Below are 23,363 nucleotides of genomic sequence, written 5' to 3' on the forward strand. Positions count from 1 at the left end.
CCCCATATTAACCCGTTCTTCCCCTCCAGCAAATGCTTATGTTGAAAATGACACATGTCATTTGAACTCTCCTCAATATAAACATTAAATCATTTTAGAAAGCCCTTTGTTTTAGAGTGCTAGAGAACATTTGGAATTCCATGTAAGATTTCCACCCCACCCCACCCAATGTCTCATTCAACAGAAGCAAAAAACTGATAGTAATGCTTTGTACTTCACCAGACGCACAGTTTCTCCCAAATTAATGTTTTATTCCAGCTGTTCTTTGTTTAGGTTAGAGGAAAAATCATTCTCAAGAATGACAATGTTATCCAATCATGGTCTGTTCAGACCTTATATCTCTTCTTCTAGAAATGTGACCATCATGCTTTCATATTATTACTGAGATTTTATGTTTTGAGTTTTTCCAAGACTGAAATAACATAGAACAAATCTATCACATTTAAAACAAAAATATCTCTTTGATTTAAAGACATCTAATTATTATCATTTTTAGAATATAAAGGCTTAGGAATTCCAAATGATAGTTAAAATGCAGTATTGCAGTCTAACTCTGCCGACTACCAGCAGTTCAATCCTGATCAGCTTACAGTTGACTCTCCATCCTTCCAAAGTTGGTAAAATAAGGATCCAGATTGTTGGGGGCAATATGCTGACAGCCACTTAGAAAGGGCTATAAAACACTATGAAGCAGTATATAAGTCTAAAGTGCTAGTGCTATTACTGAAATCGACAAATGGGAACTACTCCAGGATTCTGTTGAAAGTGACATCTCTGTGGCAAATTCCCATTCCCATTGACTATAAACCATAACATTTATGAATGGATGCTTGTGTTTTAATATTGCATTTCCCAGCCTACAAGCCAGCAAGAATGCAACATAATGATTGTGATAACTATTCCTAAAACTGTATAACACATTGTCTTGATGCCAATTCAGACTGGCTTATGCATGTGGCATGTACATAAAGAGCTGAGTTTGTTTTGAAGGTTGAAGGTTGACTTGGTATTATTTGGACTCTGTTGGACTTTATTTTTTGGTGATACTGGGTCTTGTAGAGAGGCAGGCAATATTGCCAATTGATTGTCCATTGCCAAGTATCTACTGTGCTGTAGCAGTTTCATTTGGGGCTTTACCCAAAGGAGCTAAAGAGGGATCAAAAAAGTAAAGAAGGCAACCGCAAGCTTGTAATTTAAGTTTTGCCTCTTTTTTCCCCATGTGATTCACTTTAAAAAGGGGTAGGGATTAGAGCATGCTGTGGACTCCACAGACATCCTTAGTCTTTTTCATGGCCCCCTTGGAGCCCAGTTCAGAGGAGGAAGAGTTGGAACTGGGACCATCTGACAGAGAAGGCATGCCAGCGGTTAAGACCGATGTTGTCCCAGGCCCCACAAGTATTGGGGGAGGTGGTCAACCAGATGGAGAGGATCACACAGGGGAGGATTGGCTGCTGATCGACAGTGGTACTGATAGGCAGTCAATCTCTTCTGATGAGGAACAGCTATCTACTCCACTCGGGCAAGGAGACTGGAGTGTAGGCACGCTCAGAGAAGGGCTGCAAGGCTACTCGGGAGGAAGTCACCCCACCTCTCCTCACAAGGAACATCTGGAGGGTATAACTTAAGGAGAAGCTATGGAGAGTTAGGCTTTGCCAGGAACAATTGTTTGCTTTGGTTTACACATCCCCAGCTTTGACTTATGTCTGTTGCTGTTTGCCTTGCCTCATTTTGAAGATTGCTCTTCGCATTTTATTTTGGACCTAACCCTTCCCTTCTGGCCTGTGTTTGGCCTTTGCTTCATTGTGCCTTTGAAATTGCTTCTTGCCTGTGACTTGAGGACTACCATTGTCTTGTGCCTGGATTTTGCCTAGTGGATTGGACTTGGAACCCTGGACCTTGCCCTGTGAATATGCTTCTACCCTTTCTTTGGGCTAACGGGGCTGTGTTTGGGAGACTGAGGTTGGTTGCCTTCAGGGTAGTGTGGGAGTGGAGCCTTACTGGTCATTGGAGGGCCATTAGCTGGAACATTTGAGAAAAATAAAGAACTCTCTAGAGGCCTACCTTGACTTGACCACCTGGGTCATAACAGTCTTACTGATGGGGATCTCATTAATAAATGGGGCTTTACTGAAAATGGTCTTGAGTCCTGTGTAGATGTAATCTAATAATGGCATACAAGTTCTTCCTTTATGTAATCAGTTTTTAAGGAAGTAGCCGGAATGGGTGTGCTACTTACATGATGCCTATGCTAAATTATATGCTAGTTCCTCATTGTTGTACATTCTGCAATCATGAGAAAGAAACTCCATACTCCAACTCCAAACTCCACTGCTGTCAGCCCATTGGACAGCTTGCTTACTAAAGGGATAAAATTCATGCCTGTATATTTCATGATTGCATTATGAGCTGTGGTGGTACAGTAGTTTCCTTTAATTATAGGACTATTATGTTGCTCATGTAGCTCGCACCAAAGGAACCCATAGTCGAGACACAAAAGAAGACTGGGAATACCAGAACTATCAGAAACATCTAAAAGTATAAAATCTCTGGAGCAGTGATGCTTGCTGTAAGAATATATGAGTTAATGGGCCTGTGAAAATGTAGGGAGCATGCAATATTTCTATACCACTTCAGCTCTCACAGTTTTATATATATGATCCTTCTTTCCAAATGTATAATCATACCACATACGCCACAATTATTTCCTTGAGGAGTTCTGCTCTCTGAAAAGTTTTGGAAGCATCTTTACTACATATAGTTTACTCTAATTATAGGAGATGCATACCTTCATTTGCCATGGTAAAAGGCATAACTAATAATGGAAGCTGAATGGATGGACATTACACTAAATCCATGTGTTGTTACTAAATATATACACATATATTGATGAGTAGGGCCAAGATGATGGAAGGGAAGAAAATTATAACAATAATGTTCAGAAAAGAAGAAAAAGAAGAAAGGAAAGCAAAACCCGCCTGCGTCTCAAGACAAGCCAAATTAGCCAGTAGCAATGGCCAAAATTCCAGAGTCATCATTGATCATATTGCCACTGATCCCTTGACCAGTGTGGGGATCAGATGGCTTTCTTTATGTGGCATACAAGGGAAAAGCATTGTGGCATGTTTCAAAGAATGCTATCTTATTTCAGTCTCCTTTCCCTGATAGAAAAGCTGCACTTTGCAAAGCTAAATGGGCTAATTACCTTTTGCAGTTCGAGAAGAGGGGAAATGGAAGAGTCTCGTCTTTATCTACTCTGATTTCAGAATCTGACATGGGCTTTTCAGTAACATGCATTCCTCTAAATATCTAATTAAATAACTTCTGAAAACAATTAGTAAATGACCAAACAATGTGTATACAGATTCTGTCTACCTATCCCCTACCCCCACTGACATCTCCATCCTAATTCATGTTCCTAAAAATTAAAGATGAAAAGAAACTTTGATATGGAAAACCCAAGCACTAGGCTATAATTTCTATATAAACCTTATGAGAAATTTCTTTCTTTTAACTTTGGCAGTTCTTCTTATGGTAATGGATAACCAACTTTCTCCTACTTGCAGAAAACCCATAACAAGGCAGCTTTCTTGTTTTCAGCTTTGTCTGTCATTGGGCATCCATGTTGCAGATAATCTGTAGATTAATAAAGATAGTGCAATTGAGTCTATCAGAAGAGGAAACGAAAACAAATGTGCAGAGATGGAAGTTTCATTCTTATTCCACATAAAATGGACAAGGCTTGGGAAGCCAAGGAAGGGAAGAGAAGAGAAGAGAAGAGGAGAGGAGAGGAGAGGAGAGGAGAGGAGAGGAGAGGAGAGGAGAGGAGAGGAGAGAAGAGAAGAGAAGAGAAGAGAAGAGAAGAGAAGAGAAGAGAAGAGAAGAGAAGAGAAGAGAAGAGAAGAGAAGAGGAGGACATGGACCTGGACTCTGATTGGGCAATACCAACCGAAATGACAGGGGCGGGTCTTAGTCCTATTGTGCGGGAGGAGTTTGAGCCAGTGACTCCTGAGGAAGTGAACAAGGCTGTAGGGGCGATGAGCTCCTCCACTTATTTGTTGGACCTGTGCCCCTCCTGGCTGGTTTTGGCCAGCAAGGAGATGACACGAGGCTGGCTCCAGGCTTTAGTTAACGCGTCCTTGAGGGAGGGGTCCTTCCTGCAGCCATTAAAGGAAGCGGTTGTAAGGCCCCTCCTCAAGAAGCCTTCCCTGGACTTAGCAGAATTAAAAAAACTTTCATCCAGTCTCCAACCTACCCTTTGTGGGAAAGATTGTAGAGAAAGTGGTGGCACTTCAGCTCCTGCGGTCATTGGATGAAACGGATTATCTGGACCCTTTTCAGTCCGGCTTCAGACCTGGCTACAGCACGAAAACTGCCTTGGTCATGCTGATGGATGATTTCTGGTGAGCCTGAGACAGGGGTCATTCCTCTATCTTGGTGCTACTTGACCTCTCAGCGGCTTTCGATACCATTGACCATGGTATCCTTCTGGGGCGACTAAGAGAGCTGGGAGTGGGAGGCACTGTGTTGCAGTGGTTCACCTCCTATCTCTCTGGTCGATCACAGTTGGTGCTGGTAGGAGGACAGAGGTCGTTCCCTAGGCCCCTTGTCTGTGGAGTGCCTCAGGGCTCGGTCCTCTCTCCCCTCCTATTTAACATCTACATGAAACCACTGGGTGAAATCATCCGACAACATGGGGTGGGATATCAGCAATATGCTGATGATACCCAGCTGTATATCTCCACCCCACGTCAGTTCAGTGAGGCGGTAGATGTGATGTGCCAGTGCCTGGAGGCTGTGAGGACCTGGATGGAAGTCAACAGGCTCAGACTTAACCCAGACAAGACCGAATGGCTCTGGGTATTGCCCCCTAAAGACTACGTCGATTGTCCATCCTTGGTTCTGTGGGAAGAGAAAGTGCCCCCCTCAAAACCTGCTCGCAATTTGGGTGTCCTTCTAGACTCACAGCTGAGATTGGAATAACATCTGACAGCTGTAGCTTGGGGGATCTTTGCACAGGTTCGTCTGGTGCACCAATTGCGACCCTACTTGGATCAGAAGGTTCTCCTCACAGTCCCACCCTATTGGCCTTCCGGAAAGCGGTGAAGACCTGGCTCTTCTGGCAGGCCTGGGGCCATTGATCTCGTTATAGTGATCTTGTGAGACCCGGCCATAAATTGGAGTGTATGTGTTTTAACGTTTTAATGTTTTAACGTTTTAATGTTTTAATGTCTTCTTTTAACTTTTGTATGGGAAATTGTTGCATTGTTTTATTCTCTGTTGTAAGCCGCCCAGAGTCCCTTGGGAGTTGGGCGGCATAGAAATGCAAATAAATAAATAAATAAATAAATAAATAAATAAATAAATAAATAAATAAATAAATAAATAAATAAGAGAAGAAGCAGGAGAGAAAAGACAGGGGATGTACCAATTCCCCCCTTTAGTGTACTTTTCAATTTACTGGGAACACTTCATTCTCATAAGGTGGGTACAGTTCATCTGCCTATATTTTAGGTTACTATAGGGATAGAACTGGGGTGGGTTCTACTTACCTTTACTACTGGTTCGCAACGGGATCGTGTGCACTTCTGCGCATGTGCAGTTCATCTATTATGATGTCTGGGTAGGCGGGCGGAGCATCCCGCTGCTTTTTCTACTGGTTCACAAGAACCGGACAGAACCAGGTGCAACCCACCACTGTGATAGAAGCCAAAGAATTTTACAAGATTACTTGAAGAAGAATTTGTATTCTTCACCTTATTAATGCTTTCCAATCCAATCAGATGCCAACTGATGTTCATGCTATGTAGTCAACCAGAAGAATACCTCAGAAACCTGGAGAGAAAAGATCAGCAGATGAAAAGAACTTGCAAGGACTTCCATGGTACTGTAGGTTCCATGAACCTATTCCAACATTCATATTTACACACATATGGACACGCATACAGTATATATATGCATACATATATGCAAATTACAGAATTACTGAACCAAGTTATAATGAACTTTCTAGAATGAGAGAATGTCATTGTTACAGACATTTATTATTGTTTTGGCAGTTCAGAATAAGCTTAATACCGTGTGGAAAATTGCAATCTGTCTCTAAAGCAACCAACATTAGGGTGACTATGTCTTGCCTTATTTCCATTCTGTGACTGTGAATAATTAGCTCAATTGTTTTTCAAAATACACACACTGTTAGAAGTTGATTTGACTGAGATCACTAGGTTCAATTCAAGATACCTAGAAATATATTACTATTCCTTCCACCAGTGACCAGTTGATTAGCATAGACTGAGCCAAGTTTCTAAACAGCAAAAATATTATTATAGGAAAAATAAAAACTGATAGCACCACCAGAATGACTGAAAAGGAAAAAATGGGGGGGGGGATTATTCTTTCTCACTGAAAACAATATTCACTTTAGTTGCAACTAATCAGTACAGAGGCCAAATTAACCTGTCTTGTGAAAGTTTCACAATTTAGAGTAGCCCAAAGTTGCATGAAGTATAGGAAACGTTAAGTTGTAGCAAATATATTTAGATGCCATGACTGAGAGAACCAAGTCCTATGAATCACTCAAGACGGAGATGATTGCCAGTCATGGCCTTTGAAAATTAGGTTAATTTGAGGAATGCCATTAAGTAACCTTGGGCTCATTCTGAAATACCCTGACACACAAGTCTGGAATTATGTGTGGATGCAGATATGTGTCATAATATTAAACAAGCAACATATTAAACAAGCAACAAGCTGAGCTAAGTAAAAGAGAACCTTATAGAGCAGAGGTGGGCAACTATGGCCCTTTTATGACTTGTGGACTTCAATTCCCAGAATTCCTGAGCTAACATGGCTTGCTCAGGAATTCTGGGAGTTGAAGGCCACAAGTCATAAAAGAGCCATAGTTGCCCACCCCTGGTATAGAGACAGCTAGTATAACTTTCAGAACCAGGCATGTTAAGGGGAAGAGAAGACCATTTATTATCTCTACATATCTGCTGAAAACTTCCCAGGTCATGGTAAAAATAATGAAGGAGGTAAATGTATCTGGCAAAATCCTGGTGCCATATTCTCCCAGGCATATGTGCAGCTAAGCAAGAGGCAAAGGGCATTGTTGGCGTTTTTCCAAGATTTGTTGTGATACCAAAAGTGGAAGGAAGTGTGCCTACATTAATCCCGTCACATTTCAGTGCATTAAGAATGAACTAAGATGGGTTTTGGTAAAATAATTATGTTACTTCCTTACTTGCCCCCTCCACTGTTTGATAGCTTGCCATAACTTAATTTTGTATGTTTCAGGTTGGTGTGCTGTGGTAGGAGAAAACATTTTAAAAACACTGAGCTGCCTTCCTACATGGGGAAGAATATACTCAGTGTAGACCTTTTTAATTTTAAACATCTGACGGCTGTTGCCAGGCGGACTTTTGGTCAGGTTCGCCTGATACGCCAGTTGCACCCCTTTCTTGATCGGGATTCCCTGTGCACAGTCACTCATGCCCTCGTCACCTCTCGCCTGGACTACTGCAACGCTCTCTACATGGGGCTCCCCTTGAAGAGTACCCAGAGGCTCCAACTGGTCCAGAATGCGGCCACACGGGTAGTCACGGGAGCCACATGGCACTCCCATACAACACCTCTCCTGCGTGAGCTGCACTAGCTCCCAGTGGGCTTCCGGGTGCACTTCAAGGTATTGGTTATTACCTTTAAAGCACTCCATGGCATAGGACCTAGTTATCTTCGAGACCGCCTGCTGCTACCGACGGCCTCCCATTGACCTGTGCGCTCCCACAGGGAGGGCCTCCTTGGGGTGCCATCAGCCAAACAATGTAGGCTGATGACCCCCAGGGGGAGGGCCTTCTCTGTGGGGGCACCTACCCCCTGGAATCAGCTGCCCCCAGAGATAAGGAGAATCCAAGACCTTCAGCCGTGCCCTTAAAACCTTCTTTTTCCAGCAAGCCGGGCTGGCCTATCACTTTTTAAAATGTATGTATGTATTTATTTATTTATTTGTTTGTTTGTTTGTTTGTTTGTTTGTTTGTTTGTTTGTTTGTTTGTTTTTTCAAACTTCTATACCGCCCTTCTCCTTTCGGACTCAGGGCGGTGAACAGCCAAGATAAAAAACATTTATACATAAAAGTTAAAAATAGATTTAAAATAATTAAATAAATTTGGCCCGTAATTTAAAACTTATCAATTAAAATCCATATCAAATTTTAAAACCAACCATAAAATCAGAACAGTCCGGCTAACTGAAAAAAATAGGTTTTTAGGGCCCGATGAAAAGTCCGGAGGTCGGAGATCACTCGTATCTCTGGGGGTAGATTGTTCCAAAGGGTAGGTGCCACCACAGAGAAGGCTCTCCCCCTGGGGGTCGCCAGCCGACATTGTCTGGCTGACGGCACCCTGAGGAGGCCCTCTCTGTGGGAGCGAACTGGCCGGTGGGAGGCAATTGGTGGCAGAAGGAGGTCCCGTAAGTACCCCGGCCCTAAGCCATGGAGCGCTTTAAAGGTGATCACCAACACCTTGAAGCGCACCCAGAAGTCCACCGGAAGCCAATGCAGCTCGCGCAGGAGAGGAGTCACATGGGAGCACCCCGTCGCTCCCATAATCCCCCGCGCGGCCGCATTCTGCACCAGTTGGAGCCTCCGGGTGTACCCCAAGGGGAGCCCCATGTAGAGAGCGTTACAATAGTCAAGACGAGAAGTGACGAGTGCTTGAGTGACCGTGCGTAGGGAGTCCTGATCCAGAAAGGGGCGCAACTGGCGTATCAGGCGAACCTGATAAAAAGCCCCCCTGGCCACGGCCATCATATGCTCTTCTAAAGACAGCCGTGCGTCCAGGAGGACACCCAAGTTGCGGGCCCTTTCCGTGGTGGCCAATGATTCGTCCCCAATAACCAGCGATGGCGTCAGCTGGCTATACCGGGACGCCGGCAGCCACAGCCACTCAGTCTTGGAAGGGTTGAGTTGAAGCCTGTTTCTCCCCATCCAGACCTGCACGGCCTCCAGACACTGGGACATCACTTCCAAGGCATCGTTGGGATGGTTTTTAATTGTTTGTTATTGTTTTTAATCATGGGGCCAAATTTATATATATCTTTTTAATTGTATTTTAATGTTTGTAGTTTATGCTTTTACTTGGCTGTTCACCGCCCTGAGTCCTCAGGGAGAAGGGCGGTAAACAAATTTAAAAATAAAATAAAATAAAATAAAATAAAATAAAATTGATATAAAGTCCAAAACAATGGAATAGTATCTGATCTCTTTCTTCCTCGTTAAATGGAAAGACACATACAACTATACAAGCACAAGTGGGAACTACAGAAAAATGTGCAGAGCATATACAGTATGTGAAGTCAGTCTTGTCTTCTTTTCAGAATCAGTTCTGTCCTACCTTTTTCTCCATTAAACATGTTCAATTTTCATTAAGACTATTGTAGGTCTTTCCCTTATGTCCCTCCCTTATAGCATTTTCCCCCCATGAAGATTTGTTCTTAACTGAAAATATTGAAATCTTAATAATTTGGATGAAGTCTCCCACTTTTGCAAAATAGATTATGATCTGGGTATATGAGGAACTGCCCATTTAAAATAAACCCATTCCTGATCCTAGATAGAAGGCATTTAGCAGAAGAATAAGCATAGTCTCTTGGCCATCCTGACAGTTCCACAGCAATTGTTCAAAGACTGGTTTCACACTGACGTGTTTGAAAACAGTATACAATCTGGGGATTAAAATAGTCTGTTCTATCCCATAACTTAGTTTCATCTGCTAAAAGAAGCCAACAAATCAAGAGGCTCATAATATCTTATAAATTTTGTACGCTGGAAATAGTTCAAAGAAATATATATGGATATGTTTTGACAGTTTTGATTTCATGTGTTAATAAACTAGTTGACTATTATATCAATTGTGTTAATAATAACTAACAATATTAATAACTAACCCCATAGCCCATTGAGTAAGAACTTGATTAGTGTCCAAACTTTGCTCTTGCTCGGGATAAGAAACAGGCTGTAAAGCATCCAATGGATCAACTTGCAAGCATAATAGACTTTGTTAATCAACTGCAGCAGGCGGAGCCCACATTTTCTGGTACCATCCAGAAGTACTAAATGTCATCTTCAGTAAAATTCTGAGGTATGTTTGGAGGGTTTTCTTCACACAAAACATCTGAAAATTCCCGAGAGAAGCAAAAGAGGTTTTTAGTTCAGTGCATCTCTACTCTAAGCTCTGGTAAATCTAATATTTATGCTGCAATGTCCATGATGATTGGAACAATAAATACAACATCTAATATTTATGCACACTGATCTATAGGACTCAGGATGCAATCTTCCAACCTGTTATTTTGTAATAAAATACAGTGTTGTGCTTCTGAAATCTTTCGTGCTTCAAAAACCAATTTAGATTGTTATTCACATGGGGTGGTGTATTATTTATTTATTTATTTATTTATTTAAGAAGAACATTGTTACTGGCAATCTAGGAACTTGAAGGTTCTTGTTACTTCTATGGCCAACTAGATAGAGAATTGGAAGTTTACATTTACATTTAATGAGTAAACATTGAAGTTTACTCATCAATAAGCTTAATGCACAATCTTTGGCCAATTCTTCCTCCTGAGTCTAATCTATGTCCTACGAGTATTTTTAGGATAAAACAAGCTGGTGAGGGCCACAAGAAACACAATTGCCCTTTTGTACCCTCTGATAAAAAGGTTGCTTTTAAAAATAAGCAATATTAAATTGTTCAGTTGTTCAATTAAAAATTAAGTTATGAAATTAAATGTCAATTGCTTTCTTTCAAAATGGATAAAATAAACATTTGATGGAAAGGAGGCACAACCACCTGCAATTTTTAAATGGAAAAACACATTTCAATGAGCCTTATCCAACTCATCCATCCATCCATCTTTCATTAAAATCTCAAAAGTAAAGAATGTTCTGCAGAGCAGGCTAAATAAAGATTTCCCCTTTGGGAGGTATTGAGGATGACACAACAGAAACTTGGCTTTCTTTGTTTGCCATTATAGACCTTCAGACCAAGAATACTCAAGCTTGTTTGGAGGATCTAATATCCGATGTGAAACAAGGAACGCTTCTATTGTGGCTGTCACCAGTGGCTCTATTAGAAACAATCAATGCTTTTCCAAAGCTACATGGTGCATGATGTAATTCCATTTTCTCTCTGACTGCAGGAAAAGGAAAATCAAGTAATTAAATGTGAGAAATCACTGAACAGAGAGGGGGGCCTTTCTGCTTGGCTACATTTCCCAATACAGTTGCCCAGCCACAGAAGACAGAATTCAGTTGAAGGAAGACTTGCACAGCTTTGGACAATAGCTGACACTGCCCATGAATGCACCATGTAGCAAACACAGTTTGTTGTCAGGAACTAACAAGCCAGCCATGTCCTACTCAAGTGGCCTGACTTCCCATCAACTGAAAAGCCCTGGCGGCTAGTAAGCCCCAGTCAAAAAGATATGCTTTCTGCTTGCAGATCTCATTGTCTTTGCATTCAAGTGGCCAGGCAGGAGGTGTGTCCACTACCCAAAAGCACAAAACAATAATAGCACGGGCAAAGGAAGACTAAGACAGGCGCCTGAATGGGGGTTTGAAAGAAAGCTGAAAACCAGAAGAAATGCTTCATTGGGTTTCATTTTTTTTTTTTTGTATATTTAAAAATGTACTAATGTACACTTCAGAAAGTGATATATTTGGTAATCTGGGCCAGTATTAATTGGATCTCTTATTTTTATGCTTAACAGATATTAAAAAATGTTTTTCCTTGGTGCATTTAATAAAGACATTTTCCTTACATGCTAATATGTTGAACCTGCAGATGATGCCACCGCCGCCAATGGTGATCACAATCTTCTGAGGATTTTCCCCAAATTTGCCTAAAAAATACTTTTAAAATAATGTAGTTGCAGCACTAGGTTCAAAGTCCGAGTAATTTTTGCTACAACTACAGTGGTTATAAATTGATAAGGTACATTAAGGATAATATATCTAGATTTTCTTAACATGCTTCAAGTGAAATTTAGTAAAAATATTTATTCAGGCCAATTGTTTATATGCACCAATTACATATTAAAATCACATCATCCAAAAGCATTAAATATAATATTTCTTTTAACATTGTCTTCCTTGGTTTTTGTAAGGTAGCTATAAAGTATAGCAGTCATTTTTTATTTTATTTTAACATTTTTGGGAGGATGGGAATTGCAAAATGATGGAAGAAGTGGCAGGAAAACATGAATAAAGTAAAAAAGGCAATTGCCGGTAGACACATTTCTACAAACATTTGCACACATCCTATAGACAGAGTGATTGGGTAAATAGAGTAGACTCATCTTGAACTTTTTTTTTTAATGACAGAGAGAAGTTAATTTGCTCCGGGATGGAAATCAGTTTCTAGACTTATCCACTGAATAGTCTATATCTTATATACATCATAAAGATATAGAGAGAGATTTCACAGATGTTTAGGTTACTTCACATAAAAGATGTCACTTAATATATTCCAGTTTCATATCATTTACTCTCCATTTTTCTTCCAACGGCAGTAGTTTGAAAGCAGTTTTGTGTGCAGAACACTGCTGGATGAGAGATACATTTTACAGAGCCCAAAAGATTTATAAAATACACATACATTTCTGCTCAGGTTTATGCTGAAGAGGCATTTAAAACAATGGAAAACATTTTAATATAGGTTCTCTATCTGCAGAACAAATGGTCTAGACAAACTCTATCATTTTAACCCATCATCTATCTCACAAAATAGCTTGCAGGATAAGTTTTGTTATCTTCTTTTCTTTTGGGAGTGGGGAGAGTAATTAGAAATAAGTATTTCATTCAAAATAATTAAAAATCTTTTTAATGAAATATTTAGCATTTAAAAAATGTAACTGGAAGGTAAAATTTGACCATGTGAAAGAATTGTTGCTAAAACAACAACAACAAAGTCAGTCGACTTCATTTTGATTACTCTGTTTTTAATACATAGCTTACGAGAAGGGTATCACCTGCTCTTTTTATAAGTAACTACATTTGACATTTCAATTTAGTTCTTACAGCTTCTAATACATTTTTTTATCTTGTACTCGTCTGCAGATAATTTATTTTGCAATGTTTCTGTGTAACAAAAAGTGAGACTGAAGAAAATGTTTTCATTTAGGTGTAAATTTTGTTAACCAACTCATCTGCATAATCACATTTCTGCACAGATACTAGGTTGCATCCTAGCTGGTCTTTCACTTTGAAACAGGTTAGTTCAATGGCAAAATAAAAAAATAATTTATTTGCCTGAAAAGGAATGGAACTAACTGGTATGGCATCCTTTTGCTGGTGACAGATGGTAATTTTCAAGGAAGTTGAAACTGGTAAAATGAAGGAATTGTGGATTTTTTTCCCTTGTCATATACATATGTGTTTCTTTTATTCCATTTGTCTAGTAAAACAGATTTTGTAAATTTTGAAACAATTCAAAAACTTGCAAGATATATGGCGAGATTGTAAACAGGAATATGACAACTGCATGGACTGCTCAGAGCTATTTATTTTATTTATTTATTTATTTACAAATATTTATATGCCGCCCTTCTCCCAAAGGACTCAGGGCGGCGAACACAAGTTAAAACATACAATAATGAAGGAAAATCCTAATTAAAACCAATTAAAACAGGGACAAATAAATAATAAAACCCAAGAATCAGAATCAGCCCATTTGTTGAAACAGCCAAGTCTTTAGGCCTCAACGGAAGGAGTGGAGATTAGGCACCATCCGGAGCTCGGTGGGTAACTCATTCCAGAGGGCAGGAGCGCCCACAGAGAACTGCTTAAAATGGGCATTAATTTTGCTTCAGATTCATTACTCTAACTTTTTAATATTCTACACTTTTAAGAACCTGGGAATGTGCAGGCAAGCTCCAAAGAATCAGTCTCATAAGTATGAGCTGGTTGCCAAGTGGTCATGTGACCAAAGTAGTGGTGCAACACTTGGATCTTTTAGGACTGTTCATCAGTATCACTTGTTCTGCATCATCAGTCTTTGAATAATCATTCAATGAGTGGCTGGTAAGCAAGACCTATTTGTATTTTTTTGTAGCTGTTGTTTTTCTGAACTTATTTTGCTTCTGTCTATTCTCTTGCTACTGTTAGCTTATTGACTTTAAGCAGTTCAAGTGTACAAGTTGTTTTCTTAGAGTTGGGTAGCAAGAAACATTCTCTTCAGGGTACTAATACAGCCCCACTCCAAAGTTCTAAATGACTTCTCCCATCATTTTCTTGGAGATTTTGAACAGCATGAGGGAGAATATAGAACCTGAAGCGACATCAAAATAGGTTAAGGCGTTGATCAATAGTCATTCAAAACTTTTTGTGGAACTGGTTCATCAAAAAGGACTGGAGTTATTTCAACAAAGTAACTCAGAGATACTGTGTTTAATACTATCCAGATACTTGAAAATCATAAGATATTTGGGTGAACAAACAGTACCATATTATGCCCATTCAGTTACCAGTATTGGTTTTCACTGAGGGGAACAAAACCATTTCATTGTGTTTCTGATAGTGGGAGGACAAATCAATGTGGCTAAGAGCATCCCCCTCACTTTTCATAAGAACTGGGATCTTCAGATTTTTGATGGTCAAATATAGCACTTAGAGGTGGGGGACAAGGTGGGTGGGGTGATATTGGAAAGTGAGCAGATATGTGCAATGGTCATGAACAATTCAGGATTTGCTGTTATTTTCCCCCCCAAGGAAAAAAAAAGAAATATGAAATTTGGGGTATTTATTTTTAAAACTATGTTAATCTTTTTGTGGATTTCTTTCCTCAAAAGGGTAAAGAGATGGACCAATTTTCAGCAATTTTTACAAGTTGCTGGTTTGAGAGCTTGGGCTGCAAGAAGGGCTTTCAGAGATTATGAATCCTTGGAGTTTCAAGCGATCTATTCCTGCCTAAAATGTTTGTGTGAACCTGCACTAATCAAGTTACTTTAACCTGTGTATCATGCTTGGAACTTACAGTAAATACCAAAACAAAGGAAAAACCTTTTCCTCAGATCAGCATCTTTAAAAAAAATGTTTTAATGGAATTGAAAACAGAATGATAGCAGTCGATAACAGTATAAACATTAATATTGTTCAAATGATTATTAATTCAATTCAATTCTATTTTATCTCAATGCACATGCTTCTATTTGCACAGTGTTAGCCTAGAATATCAAGTTGCAAATTGCAAAAACCCAGATGACCATGAGATGGGAGAAAGGGATATAATTTTCTGTATCTTCACAACCCAGATATGATGCAACTGCCACACCCACTGAACTTTTTGGCTGAACTTATAGTAGCTTATGATTTTAGCAATTTATGAGCCACATCAGTAGATCCAGTTCAAATGCCTTATTAAAATGGAAGCTATAACATTGATGAGGAGTATAAACAATATGCAATCCAGCATGTAAGAGAACAATTAATTAGTGGAAGAAGCTTGCCTTCAGAGGTTGTGGGTGCTCTATTACTGGAGGTTTTCAAGAAGAATAAAATAAAAGAATAAGTCTCTTACTGAAGCAGAGAGTTGAATTAGAAGACCTCCAAGGTCCCTTCCAACTCTGTTTTTCTAAGCTTTCAAAGTTCTAAGTTCCCACACATTTCTGTGGGAGTTTAAATTAAGAAGTAGTTGCAATATAATGGAATTAGATGCAGTAACAATTCCACAAGTCAATCAAATGCAAATTAGTTCTGGATTACCAAATAACAAAAATCACCTACTTGGCATGAATCAACCAACTTGGCATGAATCACCCACTTTTTAAGAGAAACAGTGTATGTTTAACTTCTTGATACCTGTCTCTGTGCAGCATCTGTTTATATTAGTAATATAATTACTGAGATAATAAGAACATTGCTGTATTTTCTAAGGAAATAATCAATCAAGACACCACATTTGTCTTATTTTATTTGACAGCCTACTTTCCAGAGTGAATACACATCTCTTCCTTTTGTTGCAGAGAAGCCGAGAAATGACTGAAAACAGCCAGTTTTTTTTTTTAAAGGGCAGATATTGTTGTTCTTCTCAGTATGAAAGGAAGGGGAGCAATGATTAAGCCTGAGGACTTGGAAAGAATTCTGCCCTCTCCTTTTGGCCTAATGCCAAGATTTGATATCCTTGATAGAGAAAGTGGAGCAGCAAAAACAAAGGAGAAATGTCAGATGAATTGAATTCCTAGTCAGCTCAGACAGAGAATGGCAGGCAAATGTCAAATAGGAGGAGCTGCAATGCCATGGATGGTCATTACACTGCTTAAATGAGTTGATTGCTCTCACGAGCCATGATTTATAATTGTGACATGGCTAAAAAGCATGGCAAATGACTCTGCATTTCTTAAAAGAATAGTAAGTCCACTTTTTTCCTAACTTGTAATCCCCAACTAAAGAAACTGAATTATTCATATGGTTCTTTTTTAAAAAAATCTCTAATTATCATCTTACTAGATGTAAGTCACATTGAATAGCACATGGGAATTTTTCACAAGTAAAATTGGAATAAAATTGTAGTCTACTTCAATTCAATCTGCAAACATTTGTGTGTGTGTGTGTGTGTGTATTTAAATGTTTGACTGGATAGAAATGGTGGGCATTACCGTCCAACCAATTGGAGTACATCAGGCAAGACTCTTTTAGAAAATGTAGATATGTTGCATCATTTCCTCCTGTGAGTGAGAAAAGGCCAAATGCACTGATGATGTTATCTAGTTTGCTAATAAAACATCTAAAAGAAAACCATCAGGTTTAGAGAGCACAAGGACCCCAAAGGCTAAAATAGTGGAGGTCTTTTGGGGGATACTGTTGCTTTACCATCTCTTTACTAAATATTTGCATTTAAAATATTTCTTTAAGAAAAGAATCTACTCCCTATCTAATTAACCAGAGGCATTGCTATTGATCATAAGATTTCAGTTGATACTTTAACACATGATCTTGCTAATCACTTCACAGAGTTAAAGAATTAAATGATAATTGCACAACCAGATCCCATTCTGAGAAATGTAATATCGGTAAGGTAGAATACAAATATATAGATGGAGTAGAAGGTGGTACAGTTCTCCTCTGTTCTCTATTTAAACCAGACTTGTTTACAATAGCTTGTCCAAAGTCACATCCAAATGCAGATCATATATTCTTTCTCCTTCCCACAAGTCTTTCGGTTACTTGCAAGCTGCTCTATGGAAATTGAGTTATTTTAATGTGGTGAAGAGTTTTGCTCATACAGATAACACCTCTTTAGTCATGGGCTACAGCAGCCCTGTACATCCCTAGATTTCTAAAATAATGCTAAGATGCAAACAGAGAGATTTCTTTGGCTAGGAGTGGAAAAGAAACAGATTGCCACAAAGGGGAGGGAGACAAAGATTTAAAAACAGAGAAGGGCATGTTTCATGGTTTATACATTTCTCCAATTTATTGTGCTGGTACAGTTCTTTAAGAGTTTCTGCTGCATAAGCACAAACAGACTTTGGTATGTGGTACTAATCTAAGGGATTCTATTTTTAGAGTCTAAAAATACGGCTCCTGCTAATTGCTATTTAGCTCTTATGTAGCAAACATCATCCATCATAGTCTAGGCAGGATATCTACAAGAGGGTATCATTATTGTTATTTTAAGCCATAGGCTCATCAATACGTTGACTCTGATATATATGATGAAGTTGAAATCAACAGGGAAAGACATTTCATCGAACCTGTGGCTTGACCTAACAAGAAAATGCAACTCTCCATTTCTGTGGCTTGCCTTTCATAGAATATCTGGGAGGAAGAAGCACCTCCACTCATCTAATCCCCTAACTGTAAGAAATGGGATTGGTCTCTGGCTGTCATCATTCAGAGACACGGGACTATTTTTCTATTAGATGCATTGAGTGTTTTCTAAAATCATTCAGCCCCTGTTGTTCTGGTGTAAGAGGAATGGGCATCGGCTTTATATAATCTCATTGATGGCAAAGTAATGCTCTAAGTCACCGGTGGAGAAATGGCTATATAAGACAAGCCCTCCACAAATTAAGAAACAGTAAGTCTCTATGTTTATTTCATTCATTAATTTAGTACTTTACACCTATCATGCAGCACATATAAATTGCCAAGTGAAATAAACATGGAGAGAAAGGGAGACTTGCAATACCTAACTATAGCAGCCTCTTTGACTACAATTTTGTCTCCAGAGATGGGAATGAAATATTTTATAAATAAAGAATGAAATGAAGGTAATTTGCTGAGTAGAGTGTGTGATAAAAGAGATGCCAGTGATAAAAGGGCCCCTCCTTATCCCTGCATGATCTACCTTCAGATACCCAGTTTGTAAACTGACTTTCTTTGCACCCAGGTTTAAATGGGGGAGGGCAACAGTGACCAGTAAGGTGATTGACTGTTTGAGAATCACCTTTTGTTGTTGGAAGGCCCAAAAGAGAAGGACAAATTCTTCCTGTCAGTTGTCAGGAAGAACGTCACCACAAGTGAAATTCAGGCAAGGTTGTACAAGCCTGTGGAATTGATAAGCAGTTCATATCTGCTAAGATGTCTAGAACCTATCTTCCACTGTTCCCAAGGCAAGATTTTTTTTTTCTCCAGAAATCACACTGAAGTAGTAGTTCACAATTCCTGCCATTTAATGAACTTTGTAATTGATTGCTGCTGGGAAAAAATAATGACTGGGACAAGGCCATTTACAAACTCAGTAAGGTTTTGTGAAATTTTGTTTGGTATGTGTATGCATTTTAAAGGCATATTAAATTAAATATTAAATTTAAAAAGCCTGACTAGGTGGCTCAGTGGCTAAGACACTGAGCTTGTCGATCAGAAAGGTCGGCAGTTCGAATCCCTAGTACAGGTCTCCTGCATGAGCAGGAGGTTGGACTAGATGACCTCCAAGGTCCCTTCCAACTCTGTTACTGTTACCAAAAAGGTATCACTTTGTACTCAGAAGGTAAATGTAAATTCTTTTATATGGTAAAGACTTTTTCCCCTATTTTTTAAAAAAATCTACCTTTTTTAGTTTTATCTATAGCTTCAATGGCTCTGATCATGCTCAGATAGTACCTTTAATATATATTTTTCATTGTAGAAATGTTAGACACACACGTTGGCTTACAAACTGAAAAAGCAAACGGAAAAAAGAACTATTCATCAACTCCAGGACGAATCAGGAACCTTACACCATACACATTTGGAGAAGTAAAACATAGTTAAAACATTCTTTCAAAAACTCTACAGACAGGAAGATGTCCCAGAAGACCAAATTAGAAAATATCTTCATAAAACCAATTTCACACATTTTGAAGAACACAGAGAGATCTTGAACCGGCCCATAACAATGTTCGAACTGATTGAAACCCGCAAAAAACAAAAGAACAATAAAACCCCAGGACCAGATGGAATTCCTACTGAATTTTATAAACTCTGCCAACAATCAATAGATGAAACAATGTTACAAGTGTTTAACACAGCATTACTGACAACGGAAATTCCAAAATCCTAGACAGAAACTATCATCACATTAATACACAAAGAAGATACAGACCCAAACCAAGTTAAAAATTACAGACCAATCTCATTACTCAATGTGGATTATAAACTATTTATGTCAATTCTAGCAAAGAGACTCAAAGCAATAATCCATACATATATACATCCAGATCAAAATGGCTTTATACCCAGGAGACAAATCAAAAACAATTTGAGAACGATTATAAATATTTTGGAATACTACGATCAAAAGATAGATAAAGAAGTAGCCCTAATCTCACTTGATGCCCAGAAGGCCTTCAACAACTTAAATTGGTCCTTTCTCATAATACAATTGGAGTCAATGGATTGTGGAGAGAAATTTCTCAAATTGATAAAAAAAATTTACTCTCACCAAACAGCAAGAATCTCAATAAATGGCGACATGACACAAACTTTTGATATCCAGAAAGGAGTACGACAAGGATGTCCCATGTCACCCTTACTATTTATAATAGCACTGGAAGTGCTATTGAATGAAGTCAGGAAGGAAGAAGATATCCAAGGTCTTAAGATCTGGGGAGAAGAGTACAAACTGCTTGCTTTCGCAGATGATGTAATTTTTATTTTGGAAAAACCGAGACTATCCGGACCCAGGTTGATGGCAATGATAGAGGAATACGGAGATGTTGCGGGCCTCAAAATAAATAAACAAAAAACGAAAGTACTAACGAAAAATATGAATCAGACACAGAGGATGAAATTAGAAGAAGAATTAGGAATCCAAATAGTAAAGAAGATAAAATACTTAGGTATTTGGTTGACGGCAAAAGCTACTATGATCAAAGAAGACAATTATACTAAATTATTAAAAGAAATCAAAAAAGATTTGGAAATTTGGAATAGACTACAACTGTCACTGATGGGTAGAATCGCCTCAATAAAAATGAATACACTGCCAAGAGTATTATATCTATACCAGGTAATACCAATACAGCCGGGAAGAGACTTTTTCAAGACTCTCAATAAATTAACAACGACATATTTATGGCAGGGAAAGAAGGCTAGAATCAAGATCAAAGCTCTACAAGACTCCCGAGACAAAGGAGGCCTGGCACTACCAGATTGGGAACTCTATTACAAGGCTGCAGGGTTGGCTTGGATCAAACAATGGATGAAACTGGACGATAAAAGAATTCTATACTTAGAAGGCTTCGATCTAATGCGAGGATGGCACGCCTTCCTATAGGATGGACCGGACAAACGACATATGTATTTCCAACGACATATAATTAGGGCTTCATTATTTAAGATTTGGCAGGAAATTAAGAGAAATCATATTAGAATTCCAAAATGGTGGTCCCCGATGGAGGCATTGATACAACCAAATACTCTCGAGATAGGAAAGATGATGCGGTATCAAGATCTATTAAATCAGGAAGGCAAATTTACCCCAAGACATCAACTACAAGATGGTGGCATAGATATTGATTGGTGGCCCTATACCCAAATGCAATCAAGATACACAGCAGACAAAAAACAATATGGAATTGCGGACAACTTAAACGAATTGGACAAGATCTTACACGGACCGGAACAAAAGATAATAACCAAAACATACAATTACCTTCTTAGATATAAATTATTAGAAGAAACAGTCAAGGAAAACATGATAAGATGGGCCAGAGATATAGGCCACAACATTCAATTGGCAGATTGGGAGAAATTATGGTCACAAAATATTAAAATGACAAGGGACACAACGTATAAAGAGAATCTCATCAAAACATTTTATAGATTGTACCTACCACCGGCTCGGTTAGTGAAAATGTACCCAAACGCCCCCTCATCTTGTTGGAAATGTAAAACCAAAAAAGGGACATATTTTCATGCTTGGTGGAAATGTAAAAAGGCCCAACAATATGGCAAGACATTAAAAAAATGATTGAGGAAATAACGAATTTACAAGTAGAAGACAGCCCAGAATTCTTTTTATTTGGCATGATAACAGCACAATTCACTAAAGAGACAAAATATCTTATTATACACATCCTGACAGCAGCACGATTACTATTTGCTCAAAACTGGAAATTAGAACAACTCCCAACCAAAGACAAAATTATCTCAAAAATAACAGACTGTGCCGAGATGAACAGATTGACGCTGGAGCTCCAGGACAAAGAAGAAAGTGACTATTACAATGTATGGCACCAATGGTACCAATGGCTGGAAAGGAAAATAAACACAAAAGTAGACGATAATAACTAGGGTGAAAGATGATTAGCAATAAGGAGAAGATGTAAAGTTAGCATAAGTCTTAAGTAGTTGAATTAAGAATCAAATATTATTTTCTTATGAATAGATAATGAAAAGAACTAGATACACTGTTGATGACAAAAAGTGTATATGTAGAATGTTGTGTGGGTGTTGTGGGTGGTGGGAGTTCTGTTTGGTTTGTATTGTCTTTGTATTTTTGTTTATATTTTAATAATAAAAATATTTTAAAAAAGAAATGTTAGACACACACACACACACACACACACACACACACACATCTAGAGATTATATTACCATCCTATAGTCATCACTTCATGGTTTAGTTCATTCTTGTCCATTTCTTCTTCCAAATATGGATAAACCTTTAAGCAGAGCGTTTTGAATTAAAAAAAGGCAAATTTCTCAAAGCATGGATGATCTCCAGTAGTTCAATCCTGTTTATGCTTGCAAGAGAAAAGAGTTTTCGAAGTAAAGTCTGATACTCATTGCCCCTCCCCAATTGTCCCTGGAGGTATTTCACACAGATGCTTCCTGGTCTATCTTTTTAATTTGTTCTACACAAGATTCCAACATTTTAAAATGCAGAAAAAAACCACAAAAAAGGGGGGGGGTGAGCAGAAGGGATTTTACCTATAATAAAGATTTTAAAAAGAGACTTTTAAGACTGATATTTTTCTTCCTCTTTCAGAATTCTAGAACACCCCCACACACACATACTAAATCACAGGTATGAAATAACAATTAATTCATGGCATTGAAATGCCAGAGTTCAATTTTTCTTTAGAAGACAAGCATTAAATCTATTTTTATGTTGCAATTTCAAAGTTTAGGAATCATAAACAGGTAGTGTATGGCTAAAGAGAACCTGGTTGGACATCATAGGTCAGCAGCCTAGATGTTGTACATGAATCTCCAAGAACCACCTTCTAGATATGGCCTGACAAGGAATGAACTTGTTTAAAGCAGTGCAGAAACTCAATTATATTGAGTTTCAAGAAGACAAATAGGATCAACACACACACACCCATCCAATTTCTGACTTAGATCACTCACCATATCCTGTCCAAAAGCCCAAATGGCTTGGATCCATGTAATCCAGATTATTCAGATGAGTTTGTAGCTGTGAGACCACCACATTCTCAATAACCTTTTTTAAAGAAATGAAATATCTGCTGTTAATTTATAACTGTATTGAGCTCTTCCAGGCCAAGGGAAAGTTTCTTTAGTAAAAGGCTTATTATTGCCTCTTTTTTAACAGAATGAAACACACTGTATCGGAATGGAGGCCCTGATCATGTCCCTTAATGATGGGGCCAGAATTAGTCTGACCAATTTAACCAACTAAAGGTTATCACCTTTAAAGCGCTCCATGGCTTAGGACCTGGTTATCTACGGGACCGCCTGCTACCACCAATAGCCTCCCACCGGCCAGTACGCTCCCATAGAGAGGGGCTCCTCCGGGTGCTGTCGGCCAAACAATGTCAACTGGTGGCCCCTAGGGGGAGAGCCTTCTCTGTGGGGGCACCTACGATCTGGAACGAGCTCCCCCCAGAGATATGGAGAATCCCGGATCTGCGCACC

At 38.9% G+C, this 23,363-nt stretch overlaps 1 protein-coding gene and 1 long non-coding RNA gene across 3 annotated transcripts in view; one reads left to right on the plus strand and one right to left on the minus strand.

Moving 5' to 3' along the window:
- Positions 1–23,363, plus strand: part of LOC148114817 (uncharacterized) — a 281,956-nt gene that overhangs the window by 158,819 nt on the left and 99,774 nt on the right. The window lies entirely within an intron of this gene.
- LOC117662395 (uncharacterized) lies at positions 7–23,333 on the minus strand. Its single transcript, XR_004590372.3, has 3 exons — positions 22,836–23,333; positions 5,754–5,832; positions 7–3,633 (listed from the first exon to the last, which is right to left on the minus strand). It is a non-coding gene; the product is annotated as an uncharacterized LOC117662395 (long non-coding RNA).

This window comes from Pantherophis guttatus, chromosome 3 (genome assembly GCF_059756535.1).
Source record: "Pantherophis guttatus breed Tessera chromosome 3, ASM5975653v1, whole genome shotgun sequence".
Lineage (NCBI taxonomy): Eukaryota > Metazoa > Chordata > Lepidosauria > Squamata > Colubridae > Pantherophis > Pantherophis guttatus.